The sequence below is a fragment of the Podarcis erhardii genome (assembly GCF_964252035.2).
Source record: "Podarcis erhardii genome assembly, chromosome: 2".
Taxonomy (NCBI): Eukaryota; Metazoa; Chordata; class Lepidosauria; order Squamata; family Lacertidae; genus Podarcis; species Podarcis erhardii.
Genome location: NC_138498.1, coordinates 91,636,568 through 91,658,450, shown reverse-complemented (window position 1 = coordinate 91,658,450; position 21,883 = coordinate 91,636,568). Strand labels below are relative to the sequence as shown.

General features: G+C 41.3%; 1 long non-coding RNA gene across 1 annotated transcript; it reads left to right on the top strand.

Annotated features, from left to right (window-relative positions):
- Window positions 1-3,506: 3,506 nt before the first annotated feature.
- On the top strand, window positions 3,507-11,590 carry LOC309331725. The gene is made up of 4 exons (XR_014151948.1): window positions 3,507-3,562; window positions 4,183-4,277; window positions 5,045-5,184; window positions 11,223-11,590. It is a non-coding gene; the product is annotated as an uncharacterized lncRNA (long non-coding RNA).
- The last annotated feature ends 10,293 nt before the right edge of the window (window positions 11,591-21,883 follow it).

Below are 21,883 nucleotides of genomic sequence, written 5' to 3'. Positions count from 1 at the left end.
CTCTGATCTGAGTAGTAAGTTCTCATTAAGCTGTAGTAGACTAGAACAAATGAGCTAATCAGGAAATACCTTAATCTCTTCAGAGCCTCATCATTCCCATTTCAGGAGCTCAGACAAGCAGCTAATCTGCTGGCAAGATTGGTTGGAAATGAACTACTGGTGACAAATTATTAATTCTAACCAGGTCCACAGGTAGAGAGAGAGAGAGAGAGAGAGAGAGAGAGAGAGAGAGAGAGAGAGAGAGAGAGACTTGCCTTGTGAATAAGGTATTTTAATCCCCCCTCCCCCACTTTTCAGTTTTCTCCTGAAATTGTATCTTCATCAAAACCTCTTAGGCTATACCTGTTGTGTTCTTCAACCTCACAATTGTTTTAGTTTCCAGCCTTAGTTTCAAAGCAATAGCACCGTGAAGCCTGTTTCAACTTCCCAACTCTCCCTTATTTATTTTGGGAGACTCTTCCTTTGCCTGACCATTGAAAATACTGGCAAACCTACCAACTATTCCTGGTGTGATTCATGTGCACACTCTAATGCAGGTCAGTTTCAGAATAATGTTGTTTAGTCGTTTAGTCGTTTAGTCATGACCCCATGGGCAGGCACTCCTGTCTTCCACTGCCTCCCACAGTTTGGTCAAACTCATGTTCATAGTTTTGAGAATACTGTCCAACCACCTCGTCCTCTGTCGTCCCCTTCTTCACAATCATACTCAGTTGCTTTTCTGTAAGCGTCTAGGCCAAGGTTTCATAGGTTCTAAAAAATAATTATTCACATCGCAGAACACCTTCACTGTGTTTGTCACATGACAAACTTAGGCCTAAGTTTGCTAAGCAAAACTGAAGGATTCCACTTCTATGTCATGGGTAAAATATATCCATCAACAACATTATTATTTGGATTCCTACATTACATAGTGTATATAACTATAAACTGCTGCTTTTTCTCAACTGAGTAGATGGTGTATTATGTCCATACCTACTTTTGAAGAAGTAGTAAGGGGAAATAGTATGTTCTTTGGAGACTGGAGACTGTATAAAATGCAGTTGAGCTATGCACACTCCCAAAGGCCTGTTGGAGATTGTGTTTATTGGCTGGGAAATGTGCACAATTCCCTCTTCATGGAAGGATTATTTTGCACATTCTCCTTGAGACCTAGTTAATGTGCAAAATGGCCAATTGTTATGAATGTTAACTGCTAAACTTGCAGTCCTTTTAACATACTCACATAAACAGAAAGAAAGTGGAACAGTATTAGCTTCAGGTGTATTGTATGTTTGTCTACAGAATGTCCTTTAGATATACTGTTACACTTGTTGCAAAAAAGTATCTTTCCCTTTCCTCTGCGTATCTTATTTGTAAAGGATGGATCCATGTTGCCTAATTTTTAAAACTAATGAAAATCTATTTTTGCATTAAAGGTGTCCAATGAGTCTATATATTTAGAATTATTTGCGGAAGCAGAATACCAGCACCTGCAATCTGGAAAAAAAAATGTAAGAATTGCTTGTTAAATAAAGTTCTCTCTTCTATTTTGAAACGAAGGATAAACAGAAACAAGCCATGTCTATATGAACAGCTGTGCTTTTGGGGGGTGGGGGAGATCACAGGGGTATCAAAAATGTCTACTTTAAGCTTTTTAATTCTATGCTAATCATGGCATGGATGGGAAGGTGGCAGAAAAGGGAGATAAGAAAATGCATTCTCCAGCACTGCATGAACTGAAACAAGGCCTTTGTTTCTTCTCCATGACCTTTTGCTATGCATCTACCAAGTACTGTTTAGACTTGACTGGTTTTCAAGCAGTGACAGCAGTTGCAAGAGGGACAGCTAAGGTGTGGCATATGTTAAGGAGGGGGTTCAGAGGTGTGCCTCTTTGTGATTTAGGGAACCAATCCCTAAATTTTTATCTTTTTCAGACAGTTCTGTGTACAGTTTGCTACCTACAAAGGAACGTGGGCTTGCTACATCTCATGAATTTTAAAAGAAACATATCAAGACTATTTTGAAGCGATCAAGGGTTTTTATTACTATTGGTGGGACCACTCTTGGGCTACGTGTCACAGGATCAAAGGAGTCCAAAGGTCCTGTGGATCTTCTATGCATGAAAAAGAAGGAAGGAGTAGAAAGGCGAGACAAGGAATAGGGGACCTGTGACACTCCAGACATCCTTGGATTCTAACTCCTATTAGCCACTGTAGTGCCAGGATAACAAATGGGCAAGGATAGTGGGAACGATATTCAGACAATGGACCACAAGTTCCTCATTCCTAGAAGAGGGGCTGGATTGATGCAAAGGGTGGGAATGGATTTGTGCTCTTCAATAATGTCTACTATGGCTTGCTATACTTCTGGTTGCACAATACAGTAATACAGTATAGAGCCGATGGCACATATAGCCCTCAAACTAAGAACAGGGAAAGGAGGGATGATTTTGCAATTTCCCAAACATTGCAAGTGAACATGGGAGGAGCAGCAGGAGGACGGTGAAGGGAAGCAGTGTCCAAAAAAACCAACAACAAAGATTGTGAGGTACCCCCTCATTGCCTGATTACCTCTATTTGGCAAGGATGCTTCACCTGACAACTCCATATGCTTGTACAATGGATGCTGCGGTGCTAAACACACGTACATAGCAGGTCTTAGACTTATTTCTGAGTAAACATGAATCGGATTGTGCTATGAACCAGCAGATTGGCTGATGAACTGTTAGTGTATAATGTATTTCGTCTTTGCAGAGAATTATTGATTTGCTTATTGAAGAGGAATGTTGCCTGCCTTATTACCAATGAGCCTTAAAGAGAGTTCTAAAACAGTGTTTCTATGAGCTGCTCGTAGCATTATTTCCAAGGATGGCCACTGAGGTGCTACTAGTGCAGGATCGACACTGAATGTGTATGAAAGTCATTACCAGTGACTGTTAAGAGGTGGAAGAAGGGGAAATGTCAGCTACTGCTTGCAAGTGCACAGCTGTTGGTGGGCTACCGCATTTTACACTGTTCATGGGACTTCTGCCAAAATTGGGTGCCCCCAGTTTTCCCTTCTTCCTCACAAATTGCCCCAATATTTACAATGTTGTGTGTTTCCCCAAAAAATGTGTTCCCCAGTGGGGTGCAGCAATAGCCTCCCAGCAGCAGCGACATCACCTGCTGCTTATGAAGAGAGGAAGGGTAAAGGAGCAACAAGGTCAGGGTTCTGCAGGGATGCCAAAGGGAGCGTCAGATTGCTTCAGCCTGTGCAATATGTAGGCCTTATCTCAATGCCGTCTCACAATGCTGCTGACAGGAGGCTATTGATGAGGCTCTACTAAGGCTCCTGAATTTCACATACTTTTTTTTAAAAGCAATGTAAGTAATTTCTCTCTCTCTCTCTCTCTCTCTCTGTGTGTGTGTGTGTGTGTGTGTGTGTGTAAAACTTGTACTGTAGCATCAAGTGGCAGAGAAGCCTTGTGTCATTCCAAAAAGTACTCACAATTCTATAGGGAACTGAGGATTCTTAACACAGAACATTGACATTATCCTCTTTGTCAACATTCTCTGTTAAGAAATTCTCAGTTCCTCATAGATTTGTGAATACCGCTTGGAACAATATATGGCTTCTCTGTCATTTGATGCTCCTGTACAGATTTTATACCCAAAGCATTTTGAGTGTCAATTATCCAATGCAATGTGATGTCAAGTTTTCAAATGAGTTTACCTTGGTGGTTGGCTAGAGAAAGATGCTTGAAATAATAGTTAGCACTGTAAGCATTTTTTCCCTGAGAGGAAATTTATGTGGCAAAATAAAATGAAATAGGTGTACAAAAAAGGAACAATTCAAATATAATGTCTCTGTAATGTCTTTTGGCAACACATGCAATATGTTCATATTTTAAACCTGATGTTTATGACTCAAAAAGTGTAACAATGGTCCACTGAGCTCATATATATGGGAAATGGATATAATCAACCAGCACGTAGGAAATCAACTGTACAAAATCCGTAAAAAAAACAACAACTGCCTAGAGGATAACTAACCATTCTCCCTGAAAATTTATAACTTGTATACATTGTGATGTGGTATTACTAATTATTCACAAATCCTCAAAGACACATCCTAACTTTAAGAAATTCAAATGATCGTTGATTAAGCTTCCATTAGGAACAGTGCTTGTTGGAAAGGGGCTTTTGTCGCTGTTATTCTCCCCAGGGCTAATGAATGACCAAACTGAGACACATGCAGAGGTGATCAGGTGAAGAGTAAGACATTTGCATCTAGCCAGAGTCCTTGCTTCGAATGGTAAGGTGGGTGTAATTTGAAGTCTATCTCCAACTTTATTTCTACACCACCTGGAGAGCTTTTTATCAAATGGTTTATAAATCTTCTAAATAAATAATAAAAAGTAACCCACTTCGGATCTTAGGTAGTTTATTGTTCAGTAACAGTCTGCAACTAAAAGTTTATGGCTCACAACACAAGTACAACACCCATGCAGAGAATTCAAGTTCTGGAAGAATATTTCATGTATACACAATGTGTGCATAGTAAAAGCAGATCATCCATTGAATCTTCTTATCACTGAAAAGTAGTGTTCAGGTAGGAAGTGGAAAATGTACTGTCACCACCACTGTGGAGTAATAGTACACTGGTCTTTAAGAGGGGTTGATACGGGAGAAGAAGTGACTGAGATTGGTTGCTACTTAGCAAGGAAGAATAGAGAGAGATCCCTGCAGCACAGTAAATGTTGTCTTTACAAGTTAACAATATTATTTTCTTAAACACCAGAAGCCTGATTTATTAACAGGGAAAGCAGCATAAGCCCCATTATCACCTCCTTTAAATTATGCACAGCATAATCTACTGTTAAAATGCTGCTGCCATCATTGTGTTTGATTTAATTCCATTATCAGTTGTGCAACCTCAAAGTATGATTATTAATAAATGTGATATGTTCCTGGTTTTTGTACAATATACCAGTGAACAGCTGGAAATGCCATTCCTTAGAAGAACTGACTCCTACTATTCTCTAATAATATTTATTTGTTCTTTTATTACATTTCCCTTGATTTAGAATAAACTCTCCAGATATTTCCTGGTGGGGTTTCTCTTCCCTGCTGATGACCCTGCCCACCCACCTTTATGCAGAGCACCACCAGGAACCCAACTGAACATGCCTTCTGAAATTAAAAAAGGAGGAAGATCAATATCTAGGTATTGTCAGTAGCAGCTGTTCACTATTTATCACAAAGACTTTGACTGAATTTGTAGCATGTGTAACACAGAACTAATTAGAAATGTTCATTCTCTGTAAAATCCTGGTAATTAGTGACATGGGGGTTACTAATTTAATTGGCAGAATTGAATTTAGCAGAGAATTGGCAGATCTGGTTCTAGAGGTTTAATTACATGGAAAATACAGGTATTTATTTGATGAGTGGACTATGTTAGTCTTAGACATTCTTAGACATTCTTCTTAGACATTCCTATGATGTGCAGAAATTACCCATATTTGTTTAGTTATTTGCTCATTGGTTAAAATATTTCCTTATCATGAGTCCTGACAATAGGCTTCACCTCCAGGCTCTGCCATGCCTCTTTTTCATTTTTCTATGGCTGATAACCAGATGACTGATTCCTCTTCCAAGGAAAAAGGAAGACATGCTAACTGAGAGTGTCACAAGAATCACACATGAAACACCAAGGCTTAAGTGCCAGGAAAGTCCCTATTGCACATTGTGATGTCTGGAAGTTTGGCTTTGGCTTGGAATGAGACCCTTGATGAGAATGTAGAAATTATGGGGTCTAACCTATTCAAAAGGAATCCAGGGATTTCCGACCAGTAGATCATGATCTACTGGTAGATCCCCAGCTGATCCTGGTAGATCATGGGATCCTTATTGTGTACAAAAAGTTATGGGGGGAAAGCAAAAAAAAAACTCTGTGCAAGCCTACCCCCAAGAAGCTCAACGACTCTGGGCAATCCACTCACCCCATGCATGCTCATCCTCCCTCCAATGACAATGGGTAGATCACTGCCAGTTTTTTAATACTGGGAGTAGATCACAGTCTCTTGAGAGTTGGGCACGCCTAAACCAAACAGGAAGAGATGAGCAGCATCTCTGGAAATTGCTCCTGGTATCAAAATATTTCTGTGTCTCTAATTCTCAGCTTGGAAATTTCCTCAACTGATGGACAGCTGCTCTGAGTGACTTCTTGTGCTCCATTATCTGCAAAGCCCATGGCTTTCTAAAGACAGAGGAACATTTTAGGGAAGTCCTGTAACAGGATTTGATCTGTTATGATGTTTGGCTGTTTCTTTCCTGTGCTTAGAAATAGTTACAGAGCAAAATTTAATTATTACCTTCGCTGAGCATAATGATGATGGTTGCTGAGCATGACCTATATTCACTGGATCATAACCAGGACCACATTCATGTAGCTCAGGTGCATATCTGGAATTAGAAACCCCCAAGGACTGCAATGGTTTCCTATATGATTCAGGTAATGTTAGATGCAAGAAGTGAGGCACTCTTGCACACAGCACTCCCCAACACACAGGGCAAAGGTCATCCCTGAACAAAGGCCTATCTATTCATTGAAACCCTACAAATTGTTGCGCCTCAGTTGTAGAAGCCCTTTTTTTGACATCTGAAAGTTTCTTGCATTCACCTCTGAATTTTCTTGAACATTTGTGCAATGTCTGTGGGATATTTGTGACAAGAATAACAGATTGCACCTGAATATGGCGCATAGGTCATTCAACGGAGGACACCACAGAAGTAATATGTGATTCATGAGGCCAGTCAGGCTGTGCAACTAACACCAGTAAACAGTGTATGAATAAACCCCCAGCATAAAACGGTTCCATAGCAGAGCTTCAGAGGACACAATGAGCAAGTCAAGAGCTGCATGAAATGCTCTTCGTCTTCTAGGCATGGATGTAATTGAAGATTCAGTATCAATTTTGCTGAGTTATTTTTAATTGTTCTAATTTGCTGGAGCAAATTAGGTGTAGCATTGTTCTCAGCAGGAGATATACATCTGTGCAAATAAGTATGATAATATGCACTTTACAAAAGAAAAAAGAAAACAACTCACAATGAAAAATGGCAAAGCCACTTAGTGTAAATTAATTAGACTTCCTGCCCTTCTAAAATTAGGATGCTGATATTTTTGAATAGCTGGGATATGATTATTAGTTTTGGCTTCTGTCAAGGTCAAGAAAAAATGCTTCCAAATACTAGTTGGTCCTGAATAACGCAAAGTAGGTGAGGCTTTTGTTGTCATTTAACAAAATGTATATACAGAACAGTAATGACTTTTCTCCTTTAGCTCACCTTTGACTCCCTCGTCATCTAAGGGTCCAACCCGTTACTGCAACATTTCCTCTCTTGAATGCTTCCTTGATTTCTTTCTCCATCACCAGATCTCCCTCAGCATTTCGATCTGTGGGATAGCAGCCCAGAGATTACTCTTGAGGCCTGATATCACCACCCACAATGATTCTGTGGAGGAGCTTGCTTGCTGGATTCAGTGCCATCCTCGATGTACAGAGTGATGCCACCTCCAGTATGTCCTACCCTGTCCTTTGGTCATTCCCAGAGAGAACCATGTTCCACTGGTTCCCTCCATTTGCTTGCATGAATCTTGCATTTGCTTCCTCTGCTCCCTGCTGGAGCCCCTGCACACATACCTGAATCTACTCCAGGGAGTTAGAGACCCCACAGAGCAGTTATGGGAGCATGGGAAAGGAAAGGATAGAAAGGGGAAATCCTGTTTATTTGTTGGTGCACCATTGGCTCTCCCCCTCTATTTCTGGCTTTACCCTTATAGCAAAATCTGCATGAATAAGTGTATGCCTTATTATGCCGGGGGGAAAGAGGGGGAGGCCTAGCAGAGGGCAGCAACCTATATAAAGTAAGGAGCTCATAGCTTACAAGTTAATGAAGTAATCTTTTAGTGTTACAACATGTCTCTGCCTATGACAACTGCAAGAAAACAAATACGTAATATACAATTCAGCAAGAGGGAAGATTTTATATCTCTGGACTATAAAATGTTAATGGGATTACAAAGGATCTGATTTGTGTAGTTAAGTTTCATTCTCATAGTTCTGAGAGCATTGTGAGATATATTGGTGGCAGTGACTTCTAATTATTGCCACAGCATGCACTGAATATCTCTAAATTATTTATGTAGTTTGCATAATTCTGCCTCTTTCTATAGACAGATATAGGAGCCAAGTCGTCCCTCAGAGGTCTTCATTGCATTAATATATATGGTCAATATGCATTCGTGCCTAGCCCTCACCTGATTAATTATGATCACAGAGGTTGTGTAGTCTCCTTTTTAATTTAAGCCTTGGTTGAAAACTTTATGGTGGTACTCAGAATTAAATTATTAGGCTGGGTGGAAATAAATATTTAAGTGTCATGCGGTTTTAATTGAAAGCTTGATCCCAGAACAGAAATGAATCAAGAGTAACAAGTCTTTCTGGGTCTGAGATGACACTGGTTATTTATGAAAACTAGGCTAGAATAAAATCCCCCTTTCCTTCAGGAATTGAAAGGGTGGATTGCAGACGCAGTGAAAGGACAGGGTTTTTTTTTTTAATTTCTTTTTGGAACTAACCTCTTAGTGTAGACATTTTATTAAAGGGATAACTATTTGTGGATGAACTCCAGCCTAGCTTCCTGAACTGAAAGTCATTGTTCCAGTCTCATCACACACCCAGAACCCACATCATGTGTGGCAGGTAAGGATGGGGGAGAAGATAGTTCAGTCTTAATGCAACCCTACCCAAGTTGCACTTTTTGAAGCAATATGCTGTGATGCACTTCTCCAACCAAAGAATGGGTACAAAGTTGTGTATATCTAGCGAAACCCTGCATTCAAACACATAGATGAGTGAAAATAACATTATGTTTGGGAGGGAATAACTTGTAAAAAAATGTGCATATTAGCAGAAACGGGCACTAAAATGCTAATGGATTCATAGGAGGATTCACCCCCCCAAAAAAATAAAACCCCACCAAGAACTGATGCAGAAATGTGGAAGACTGGACTTAAGACAGGAAACCAACAGACACTGAGGGAGTGCTAAGCCCAAGTCATACCCCACCAAACCAGTCAACTCTGGCTCCATTAGTCAGGCATGCCACCCAGGGTGTTCCAGGTCCTCCCTACTAGGCTAGTAACACAAGGGCAGCCCTACATAGAGCACATTAGAGTTACTAGCCTTGGACTACAGTTGTTGGGCTGGAATGGCCATAGAGAAAGCTGGTAAAAGGCATTTCTTAGCCACAGAGGACACTTGGGCCTCTAGTGACAAAGATGTGTGAAGGATTAACCCCAAGCTATGCAATTACTCCTTCAGAAGGAGTGCAAACCCCATCCAGAACAGGTAACTTGCCAATTTCCCGAACATGGGAAACTATTGTTGCTATCCTTTATAGATGTCACCTAAGAAATAATGACGGATGCTCTGGGCGTTATCCAGCTAACTCATTCTGTCAGTACAAAGATTTCCACTTGCACAATGAATGTTCCCCCTCCCCCCCCCCTAAATCTGTTCTGGGTTTTTCTGAACAGATTTAGGGAGGGTGCAGAGTGCACATGGGGACAGGAAGAAGGGAGAAGTTCAACTGAGCAAGTGCACTGACAGAACAAGTTGGTTAGATGCCACCCCATACAAAGAAAAATAATTGATAAGCACAAGATGTCAGGATTGATGCATACTTATAATCCAAGAACACATTCTTTCAGGAGCAATGAATTATGTTTGTGTCCTTGGGCTATCTGCAGAAAGAAATGTATATAAACATAAGTGGTCCAGTAATCCTATCATTAGAGAAGTCCCCCACCCCACCCTGCTACAAGATCTGACAAGTGAAAATTAAATGTTATCCCATGGCAAGCTTTGAAAGATTCTCACCATTTGGATACAGGGAAGAATGATGAAAGTGTTGCATTGCTAGGGACAATTTCCTGAACATGGATCAGTTTAGGAGTGGTTCTGCTTCACAAACCAATCTCTCACATTTTAAAGACATCAACACTCTCAATGCCTGTTAACGGACTCTTCCATTGTCCTTCAGGTTTTTAAAATCATGTTTGCTTGATAGTGTTAATGAACCACCTTTTATATTTTGTGTTTTACTCATATAAGCCAACAGGGGCTAAACCAGGAGTCCTGTCTCTTTTTTTACCTCCTAAAGCAGATGAGTTTCAGTGTATAACTGTTCATAACATTCATAACAACCAACCATTGTGCACTTTCAGCAGGTCTCATGGATAATGTGCACCTAATTCTTCCACAAAGAAGGAACTTTGCACGATTCCCAGTCAATACACAGAATCACCAACAGGTCTTGGGAAATGTGTGTATACTGACTAAACTTTGCACATTCTTCAGCCATTATGCACAATCCCAATTTTGAAGAATGGGAAATTGTATGAAAAATGCACATGTCCATGAAATATGTAACTTCAGAATACCCCTTAGTTGCCTCAAAAGGTAAGAGAGAGAAAAAGCTATAGACCAACCACAAACATTTTACTGAAATTTCTCTTCCACCCCTTTAACAATTTTCTGATGCAATTTATTTTATCATTATTTGATGGGAAATGGGTAAAGAAACATGGGAGGAATTCTTGGCACAGCACTAAAAGGAACCGTTTTTGTACCTGACGAGACGATGGGCTTCAGCTTACTAAGCAGTTCTGAAGAAAGAGCATCAAAGCTGGAAAGCATACACACAGTGGCAAGTTTCTCTCCTTCGCACAAAGTATTAATGCTTAGCTCTCCGCCTTGAAGCTAGATAACAATGCTTTATTTATTTCCTGGCACAGCAATTGCTCTTTGTTACTCAGTGGTCTCAGTGAATTAATGGAGACCAGAGGGGAGAAGAAAAGAGAGACTAACATCCATTTCATGGTTGGCATTTCAGCCTCAGTTCTTTGTAATGATTTCCATTTATCAACAATCAGCTACTGATTGCAGCTGCCCACCTCTTCTTCCTACCTGAACCAAGGTATACCTGCAAGCCACAGTTTTTCATTTTCCATTTGGTTCAGACCATCCCCACTCGATTACTACTTTTGCTGATGTCAAAGCTGTGATGGCAATCAGCAAAATGGAGAGAATCAATCTGAATTTGTATTTCACTTCTAACAGTGGGCGTTAAAGGAGTCCCGGGATTGCCACTTCAAGCAGAATTTAATAAGTAATCCATATTATTTATCCAAAGTTTACAGGGTCTGAAATCCTGCAGGAAAGCTAGCATCCTCAGTGCCTCCTGATTCAATGAACTCACTGCATCGTTTTCTCCAGTTTCGCTCTTCAGTAGGTGTTTTGGACTACGGTTGCCACAAGCAAAAGACAGAGATATGTTGTAAATTAAGGTAGCTAAATAATTAACCCCATTAAGGAGTCTCGGAGGGCAAGTTAATAAAGTGCTCGCTGGGACCTGTGGACAATGAATTATACCTCCCATCACTGTGTCTACATGGGCTGGAGAACTAATTTTATGCCACTGTTACACCCCTGGGCTTAACTGTTAGTGATCGTGAAACGGGGTGACATTGCTCTGATACAGAGCATAATAAATATGTTTTGCACAAGGGAAATTAAAAGAAACAAATTTCTGAAATGCGTTTCCTTGAAGATGAATGTATTGTACTTGCCAGTTCCAAAGGTTTAAAAAATATACAGCATTTGAATGTGGAACAAAACCACTCTAAACCCATAACCATGTGCATTAAAAAGATACACTTGCAGAAGTGGATAAGAATCTGGTGAAAAACAACACCTGGACCATTGTTGTTGTTGTGTGGCATTTAACAGTGCATAAGAGGCATACTTTGGCCACCTCATGAGAAGAGAAGATTCCCTGGAAAAGACCTTGATGTTGGGAAAGATGGAGGGCACAAGGAGAAGGGGACGACAGAGGACGAGATGGTTGGATAGTGTTCTCGAAGTTTTTTCAGTCTGCCTTTCCTTAATTTTTAGAATCCAGGAGATCTTTATCAGTGGATTCCCCCTCCCTTAATTTGCTCCCACTATATATCAAAGGCATTCCAATAGTTCTGATAAACTGAACAGTCAAGAAGGCCCAATTCCTATCCACTGCCTAAGACTGGTGATAAAAAAGGTGCTGCCTTCTTCCTACCTGTAATCTGGCATAAACATATCTAGCAATAATGGTGAAAAAGGGATCTTAACAACAGCACAGGAAGAAAAAGAAGCTTACTAGTACTGATGTATAGAAGTGAGAGCTGGACCATAAAGAAGGCTGATTGCCAAAAAATTGATGCTTTTGAATTATGGTGCTGGAGGAGACTCTTGAGAGTCCCATGGACTGCAAGAAGATCAAACCTATCCATTCTTAAGGAAATCAGCCCTGATTGCTCACTGGAAGGACAGATCCTGAAGCTGAGACTCCAATACTTTTTGGCCACCTCATGAGAAGAGAAGACTCCCTGGAAAAGACCCTGATGTTGGGAAAGATGGAGGGCACAAGGAGAAGGGGACGGCAGAGGACGAGATGGCTGAATAGTGTTCTCGAAGCTACCAGCATGAGTTTGACCAAACTGCGGGAGGCAGTGGAAGACAGAAGTGCCTGGCGTGCTCTGGTCCATGGGGTCACGAAGAGTCGGACACAACTAAATGACCAAACAACAACAAGAGGCATAAGAAGCTGGCATCTTCCCACTTACACATGTTTGACTTATGCATAACTGCATATATGCACAGTGCTGGGAAATAATTAAATAAACCACTTTAAACTGCAAAAGGGGCAAAAACGGCATGAAAAGAGCAGGAAAACTGTAAAAATGCCCCCAAAAGAAACAGTTAGCAATCCCAGCAGTTTTTTGCAACTGCAGTCCAAAGAGCCTTTGAGGCCTGTGGAGTTTGAGAAAGGGGGTTTGGAGGGAGCAATTGTGGTGGAGTCTGGCCAATTTTTGTGGATTTTTATCAGAGTTTGGAGGAGTTTTTGGAGGATGAGTTTTTGGAAGACCACCATTTTTTGCCACCATTTATGCCAGTGTGGTAAGTGCTGCTGTTTTTTCCAAGGGTTTTTCAAGAGTTTCCCGAGCTTAAGAGGGTGTTTACAGGCTTTTTTAGACGGTGTTCCCTACTGTATGTGATTTCATGTATACACACAGTAACCGGGAACATAACTGTAATGGGGTTTGGGGTTGCTTGTGCGTAAGGCGCAAACTGCTCCAAGCTGAGTAGTTTGGTTAAAACTTTCCCCTGGCTGGACAGTCAGTACTCCGTGACTGTCTCAATCACTGGCAGAATCCATCAGTGGGCGTTTCCTGAATTTCCTCCAACATAAAAGTTCTTTGACACCAAGTCGTCGCCTAGCTTCCCTGCGCGGAAGCTTTCTGCGCAGTGTGGGCGTCCCAAGGGGAGGTCCTGTGCTCTCCCCGCTGGTCTCGCTGGAACAGTCCCGGAGCCTTTCCTCCGAAGCTCCCTCAGCCTCCTCTTTCTCCCTGGCGTCACGTCTATTTCCTTCCCCAGCGGAAGCTCTCCCTCTCTCCTTGCTGGTTCCCTCTCCAGCGTCATTGGGGAGCCTTACCACCACCCTTGGCTCCGATGGCCTTTCCCTGACAATAACCTAACCCCCACGCAAGTGGTGAGACGCCAGTATAATTTTTGACAGAGGGAAGCTGTGTCATAAAGACAGTAGGGGTGGCTATGGCCCTTCCCACCACAGTCCTGAGACCCTTAGAAGGTGTCCTATGAGGGTCTGCAGTCCTAAGCCTGAATAAAAAGGTTGTCCACTCATGCTGTATGCAGTATAAAAGAAAACACAGAAATTTACGGTATTCGGACTCACTTGCCTGGAACAAAAAAAAAAGAAGAAGAATTGCTTGATTAATAAGCAATAAGAGTTGTGGCACATGTCCAATTCTTATGAAAATGATTAATGGGCATGTTAATATGGTTTCAAGCTGTTCAGCGAACACTTTCAACAAGAGACAAATGGACAGTATCAAGCTGTTAATGTAAAATGCCTGCTCTTTCAAGACATTAGCCCCTTGTTGGTTCATATGAACAGGGGGCTCTTCGAATCTTTTGTTAATCTGTTTTTATTTATTTATTCCAGATTAATTAATCCTGATTATTAATAGGTTCAGTCACTAATAAGACTTGGATAACCATGTGTCCATACTATTAACTAATTCAATTTATATGCCATCTTTCTTTCAAAGAAATTATAGTACACATCCAAGGAGCCCAAGGTGGTGTACAAGGTTCCCCCCCTCTCCATTTTATCCTCACAACAACCCTGTGTGTTAGGTTGGGTTGAGGGGCAGGGAGTGACCAAGGTCATCCAAGGAGTTTCATGGCTGAGTGGGGATTATAACTTGAGTCTTCCAGGTCTTAGTCCAACACTCTAACCACTACTGCACACTGGTTCTCCATAGATGAAAAGTTTCCACTAGCAATCTTCCATCCAGGTGTGTCACAGAGCAGATCTTAAGAACAGATGCCACAATTATATGCCTGCAACCCATGCCTTAGAGTTTTGGACTACATTGAAAAAGCGGGGCATCATTTTATCCCCCCCCCCCTTTCTCATGGCAATGATGTGTGTCTGCACATGGGGGGCGGGGATGCAATCCTGCAGCACTTCAAACTCAGTTGACCTTTGGCTCTAGCCCTTGTCCGCATGTGGCTTCCAACATTTGTGAGAGAATGTGACCCTTAACAGAATAAGAAAGATCCCCTGCAGTAGAGGTTTGGTCAAACCTGATACCTTCTATGCTGTTTAAACACTACTATCTCTTCAGGATGTAGTTGGTGCTGTGGTCTAAACCACTGAGCCTCTTGGGCTTGCTGATCAGAAGATCAGTGGTTTGAATCCGCACAACAGGGTGAGCTCCCATTGTTCTGTCCCAGCTCCTGCCAACCTAGCAGTTCGAAAGCATGTGAGTGCAAGTAGATAAATAGTAGATAAATAAGATAGATAGATAGATAGATAGATGATAGATAGATAGATAGATAGATAGATAGATAGATAGATAGATAGATAAGATAAATAGTAGATAAATAGATAAATAGGTACTTCTACAGCGGGAAGGTAAACGGTGTTTCCATGCACTCTGGCTTCTATCATGGTGTTCCATTGCACCAGAAGCATTTTATTCATGCTGGCCACATGACTTGGAAAGCTGTTTGTGGACAAATGGCGGCTCCCTCAGCCTGAAAGCGAGATGAGCGCCGCAACCCCATAGTCACCTTTGAGTGAACTTAACCATCCAGGGGACCTTTACTTTTACTTTTATCTAACCATCTCTTCCTAAGCCACCAGTTGTTCATCAATCTATTTTTTGGAGAAAACACATTTGGCTAAGTGCATTTTTATGTGCATATTGCTGGTCTGTTTTGATCTTATCCATGCGTCCACCTAAGAGCCTTAATGGTATGAATGAAAGGTGGTTAAAAAATGTTTAAATAGATAATGGTCAGTCTTGGTAAATATTGCAGACACTCCTGGCAGCGCTGTCTAGGTAAAGTGAATACAGTATTGGCGATGACAATGCTGATGCACATGTAAGCTGAAGACTTGCTTTAACTATGCCTTCCGTTGCCCCAGGAGAAAAGTTGGTTTTTTGTTTTTTGCATATGGAACCTGTTGGGATTCTGCCAGGGAGATAAAGCCCATCATGGCCCCCACGTCGCCTCCGGACGATCCATCGATCTCCCGTAGATACAGTATCAGCAATTAGCGACATGAGCTCCAGAAAATAGCTTGCCACATTCCAGAGCTGATGCACGCTCTATCAGCAGAATTCTCACAGTGAAAGATGCACGCAGGAGAGCATTATTTAGAAGTTTATTCAGCGTTGGTCAGAACAAAGAATGACTGCCTGCTTGCGTGTTCAGGCACAGAGAGAGAAACGAAAGCATAGACACAACAGAAACATCCTGTGAACAGGAAATACGCAGGCTGTGACTCACAACAGCCTGTCCCCTTTTTAAGGTGGAATGGAAATATCCTCACAGAACCAACCCAAGAAAGCACTTATTTAGGTCAATGGAGGAAGTTGAGAAGACGAGGCAACTTCCCATTACTGGAACCTTTGAAAAGGGTTAGGTAAACATCTATTAGGGATGTGTTTTAGGCTTAATGAATTGTGGCTGCCTGCTTGAGGGAACAAGCCAAGTTTCCATTCCAGCCACAGAGCTTTCTGCCTCTAGGTACCTGTGAACCCTGTAACTCAGGAACTGACATTCAGCTAGCATACACCAATTGAAAACTTGATTCTTTCTGTATAAAATATCTCATGCTGCTAGAACACATCCCATCCATTTTACATTTCAAAAAAGAAGAGAGAAAGAAAGAAAAAGAAAAGAAATCTGTTCTTACCTCGCAGGCGTTATTCCTCCTGGATTCAGAGTGATTCGGAGACATCTGCTGGCAGTGGCTATTGGCCAATTCTAAATGCATCATGGAAACATTCTGCTGTATATAAACGGCAACCCCAATTAGTGCATGTAATATGACAACCTTTATGTTACTGCTGTTGAGAAGCATAATTCCAGCCAGGTGCACACAAGTAGGTCCTTATTAGTTAACAGATGATTTCTTATTTAGCTAGACATGTCCCCCCTCCCACAAAACATTGACCATTATTGCCAACGTGTCCATTTCTGGAGAGAAGTACTTCCAAGTTTCCACCTGGGAGTTAGGGAGGGGGGAGCGTGGCTAATGGAAGGATCTTATAAAGTTTCTTTTGATGACAACCATGCCTGCCTCTCAGGGCTGCTGTGAGCCTCCTCCTTCAGTTTCATTCTCTTGTAAGGAGGTCCCTGCAGACGGCTTTCGTGGAAAACTCATGACTATCCATGTGTTTGCCCGTCAGGCTCACACCTGTCTCATTATGCTAGGATGTTCTAAGCAATCTCATTACGATTTACCCAGCTGCCTCATATTCTAATACTGCCTTGAGAGGTTCCTACAAATCCTAACGATACAATTCAGAATACAGGAAAAATCTATCATGAGGGGGAAAAATGTAATGGGAAAAAATGTAATGATCAATGAACCAGACTTATCCCTGAGAAATACAATTATGGCTCTTCCCATATTTACATATTCATCAGCTCACTGAAGTGCCGAAATAAAAATGTAAGGGCACAATCCAATCAAACTGAAGCACATTGAGGTCTCATTGACATCAATGGGGGAGAGATAAGCACATGCATAATGGAAGAGAGTTCAGCACGTCTCCCATTTGAAATCCCATTTGAAATCGCTGAGACACTCATGTGCTTCATTTGAGCTGAATTGAGCCCTACATCTATTGCGACAAAGAGACTTGTCCCACCGTTCTTGCCACGAGGCTGCTCAATCTTCTCCCTTGCTCCCAACAAAGATATGCTCTCAGAAACTAAGGGGTCATTTCAGAAAGGGAAAAACCAGTGAAATCTGAAGAAGAAGAAATCATTCATGGAATAAAAACAATTCTGCTTGCAGAAGAAAAGCATGTAGTGGAAAGGGGCAGGTGACTAGATACATGAGCAGTACTGAGGAACTGTGATCTCCAAAAAGCATTGGGGCTACTGGCTGTCAATCAGCTATCAGGCCTTGCTCAAGGTTTTGTTGTGAACATATAAAGCCCTGAACAACTTGGAACAAGTGACCTGAAAGATTGTCTGCCCCTGTATTATCACTTTCATAACCTGGACACATTTTACTCATGACATTGTACTCAACGGATGATCATAGGGTTGTGACCCCAAAACGAGCAGTTTTTTTGCAAATGCTTTTAAATAATAAAAAATATGAAATAAATATTTTCCTAAGAAACTGGATAGGAAGGAGGTTGGGGTTACAAGAAGCCATCTCCACGCACACAAGGGATGCTCTCCATGCACCAGAAAGGCTGCATTGGGGTGTATTCATGTATGCCATGGACCTAGAGAGAACTCATGGCCATAGCTAAGGCTGGAGGCCAAAGTGGTGGAAATGAGCCCACCCATGTCACTTAACAAGAGTTACTTTGTATCTAACTTCAAAGGGTGTGAGCTTTAAGTAATTTTGGTGATGATTATTTTTGGAAAATCAAAAAGTCTATCCAATTTGTTTTAATTAAAATTAAAAGAAAAGCCACTTTAACGTTTTTGCTCGATGGGAGTCTAATGAGGCATGTGGGTTCCTGTTGTTTGGGCACAGTTGGAAGAGTTCAGAGATAATTTACTTCATTAATATTCACAGAATGCAGATCATCAAAACCATGCTGCAATGGAAAAGAGTTGAAATATGTCAAAAGGAAACTTTTATATTTGATATCAGTGCTAAGCAGACACTGCAGCAGGTGACAGGGGGTTGTCCAAGGGTTAAGGGCCACACTTTATTCTGGCACATCTCTGCAGTACCATCTGAAAGCCATATCAAATTGGAAGAGTGATCAAGCCTGCCATCTTGTGCACGCAGGTGAGGCGTCTGACCAAGAAGGTCATATTCAACCTGTTCTGTGATGGGCATTCTTAAGAGCCAATGGCATGTTCACTGTTGTAGCTCAGTGCAGGCTCACAGTTCCAGGCTCACAGCAACATCAGACCAAAGCACCCTTGTACCTTCTGCTAACAAGTTTTCTTAGAGCTGCCTTCTCTTTCTTCTGTCTCTCCATAATGCTAAACTATGGCTCATGTGCTGCTCACTCCCTCTTGGTGAGGCTGTGAGATTGGAAGCATTCACTTCCTGATTTTCACTAACTTCAATTTATTGTTATGTTTGAAAAGGACATGTGGGCAATTAAGCCATATTTTGTTCCTTGCTTGTGTGTGTTTAAATAAATGATTAAATCAACCAGTTTGTCCTTTGGGGATATGAGATCATATGAAGCCATCTTATACCAACTCACTGATCCATCTAGTTCAGTATTGTCAACACTGACTGACAACCATTCTCCAAGGTATCACACAGCATTTTTCCTCAGTCCTACCTGGAGATCAAACCTAGGATCTTTTGCATGCAACACAGTGAGCTACAGTCCTTCCCTCATTATGTAAATGTGAATCACAGCTAGTAAAAAACAGGAAGTCTCGTCCTTAGAGCCACACTGGAGAGGGGAAGAGAGGTGAGCCCAAGCTTCTACATGTCTCAAGTAGGCGTTCCCAAACAGTAGCCCATGGACTACCAGTGGTCCACAGCCTTCCTTCAGGCAGTCTGCAACAATGCAACATGTTTGTTGATTTTCTGATTGAAAACGGGATATAGCTCACCCACCACATTCCATATGTACATATTTAATTGTATTTTATTGCTTCTTTAATTTCTTATATTGCATTTTACTGTATTACAATTTGAATTCTATGGAATTCAAATCATAATACAATGAAATACAATATATAAGAAATAAAAGAAGTAGCATTACAATTCCTGCAACTGGAAGAAAAACCATTCAGTGGTCTTCCAGGACCACTGGCAATTTTCAAGTGGTCCAAGGGGGAAAAGTGTTTGCAAACCACTGGTCTAAAACAAGCCTCTCTCTCCTTTTTTTCATTTATCCAGATATAAACTGACATTTGGCAGTTACAGTACTTTACACTCAGACTGACACTGTAATATATATATATATATATATATATATATATATATATATATATATGGAGAGAGAGAGATAAAGAGAGAAAGAGAGAGAGAGCTTTGAATGTTATAGACCATGGACTCTCTTTTAACTTGAATTAATGAATGCTGGTTGATGGCAAGCAATGCAGCAGATCACTTGTCATTTGGATGATGAGCTTATACCACCTCCAGTTTCACAGCTTCCTCCCACCCTGAAGGTGGCACGAGCTTATCAACCCCATGGCCAAAGGGATCTGTGTGCCTTGCTTGTCCACTAACTTGCATCAATTAATTAACACAATCATACTAAAGCTAAAGTGATTCTCTAATAGGTCCAGAATACTATAAAGCAATGGATATTTTTCAAATGTAGAATGACCAGGAAAACAATGATGCATTCATCATAGACATATATTTCAGGAAACCACCTAGTGAAACTAATAATATCCCTATAAGATGTTTCAGATCAACCTCATGATGTTGGGATTTCAGGAAGGCACATTATTAAGTAAACTTATTTAAAAATGAGTGCCCCTAGAAGCAAACCAGGCACCCTTCCACACGAATCTTAGTTGTTGCACTTGTCCATACATCTTGCAAGTCAACATAAAATTGATCAGGACAATTCAACCATTGATTGGTATCCATCTGTCTCAGGACACAATGGAAGAATGCACCTTCACGGGTAAAGTCAAACCATTGGAGAGTTACAGTGGCTGCTGTGGCTGTAGTGACTGATATGGGAGAGTTACAGATAGGTAGCCGTGTTGGTCTGCCATAGTCAAAACAAAACAAATTCCTTCCAGTAGCACCTTAAAGACCAACTAAGTCAGTTCTTGGTATGAGCTTTCGTGTGCATGCACACTTCTTCAGATACACTGAAACAGAAGTTTCCAGACCCTTCTATATAGTGAGAAGGTGGGGAGGGGTATTACTCAGAAGGGTGGTGGGAATGGGTCTGAACAAAACCTGGTCTGAACAAAACCTGGTCTGAACAAAGACCTTGGATTCTTATCTCATTATACATGACAAAGCCATTTTTCACCTTTTCACCCCTTGCTTTTTCCTGTAAGACCTATTGCAGTCGTTAAGAGTCGTCAACAGGCTCATCACAGCTATCTGCCAATCACCCATTCCCACCACCCTTCTGAGTAATACCCCTCCCCACCTTCTCACTATATAGAAGGGTCTGGAAACTTCTGTTTCAGTGTATCTGAAGAAGTAGGAAGTAGGAATTTGTTTTGTTTTGATATGGGAGAGACATGTTCTATTGCAGGTGGGGCATGTTCTATTGCAGGTGGGGCAGATGAAGACATCCAGTTTTGCTGCCACAGGTGCATAATGGCATTTCTTCCGCAGCCAGCTCCCCATAGAGTATGTCCTTGGGGATCCTTCCATCTTCCATTCTGTGGACATTACCAAGCCAATGTAGATGTTGATGAGACCAAGTGTGAGCATGCCGAGAAGATGGACTTGGGAGAGCGCATAGTTGTTTGAGACTCTATCCTGCCATGTGATGCCCAAAATCCAACCAACCCACTCTTATTTCATATTTCTTTGGTGTTTTCTGTACAAGCTAAATTAGTTTTCCCAAGAAGAAACAATACTCTAAGGGCTGACTGACATACAGTCTTTCAAAATGTTTCTTGATTACTCTGTCTTCCGAGATGAAGTTGATGCCACTATCAATCAAACACCTCTTTGCTTCAGCTCATTAATATTTTTACTGTGTATTTGGGGATTTTATTAGGAAGCGTCTGCCTGTCTTGACAAACAGCTTGTGACAAATGAAGACATATGGCAATTAAAACAAAAGACCCGCTCCGATATATATATATAGATAAGGATCAGCCAACCTGTGTCACATACAGGCTCCTCAAGGTTCACCCCTCCCCACAGCTTGCCAGTGGCTTCCAAGAGCCTCCAAATTTTCAAAAAGACTGCTCAAATATAATAAACAACCAACCACAAATATTTAAAGAGGCTAAGAAAAAACATGTGCACCATTTCCATTGTTACCTGTGAATGGTTGACCTATTGCTCACAAGAAAGCGAGAAAGAAACAATATAGGGGGAAATGAACCTGAATCCTGAAAATGATTTTATAATAATAATAATAATAATAATTTATTATTTATACCCCGCCCATCTGGCTGGGTTTCCCCAGCCACTCTGGGCGGCTTCCATAAAAACCAGAAATACACTAAAATATCACAGATTAAAAACTTCCCTGAAGATGTCTTCTGAATGTCAGGTAGTTATTTATCGCTTTGACATCTGATGGGAGGGCGTTCCACAAGGCGGGTGCCACTACCGAG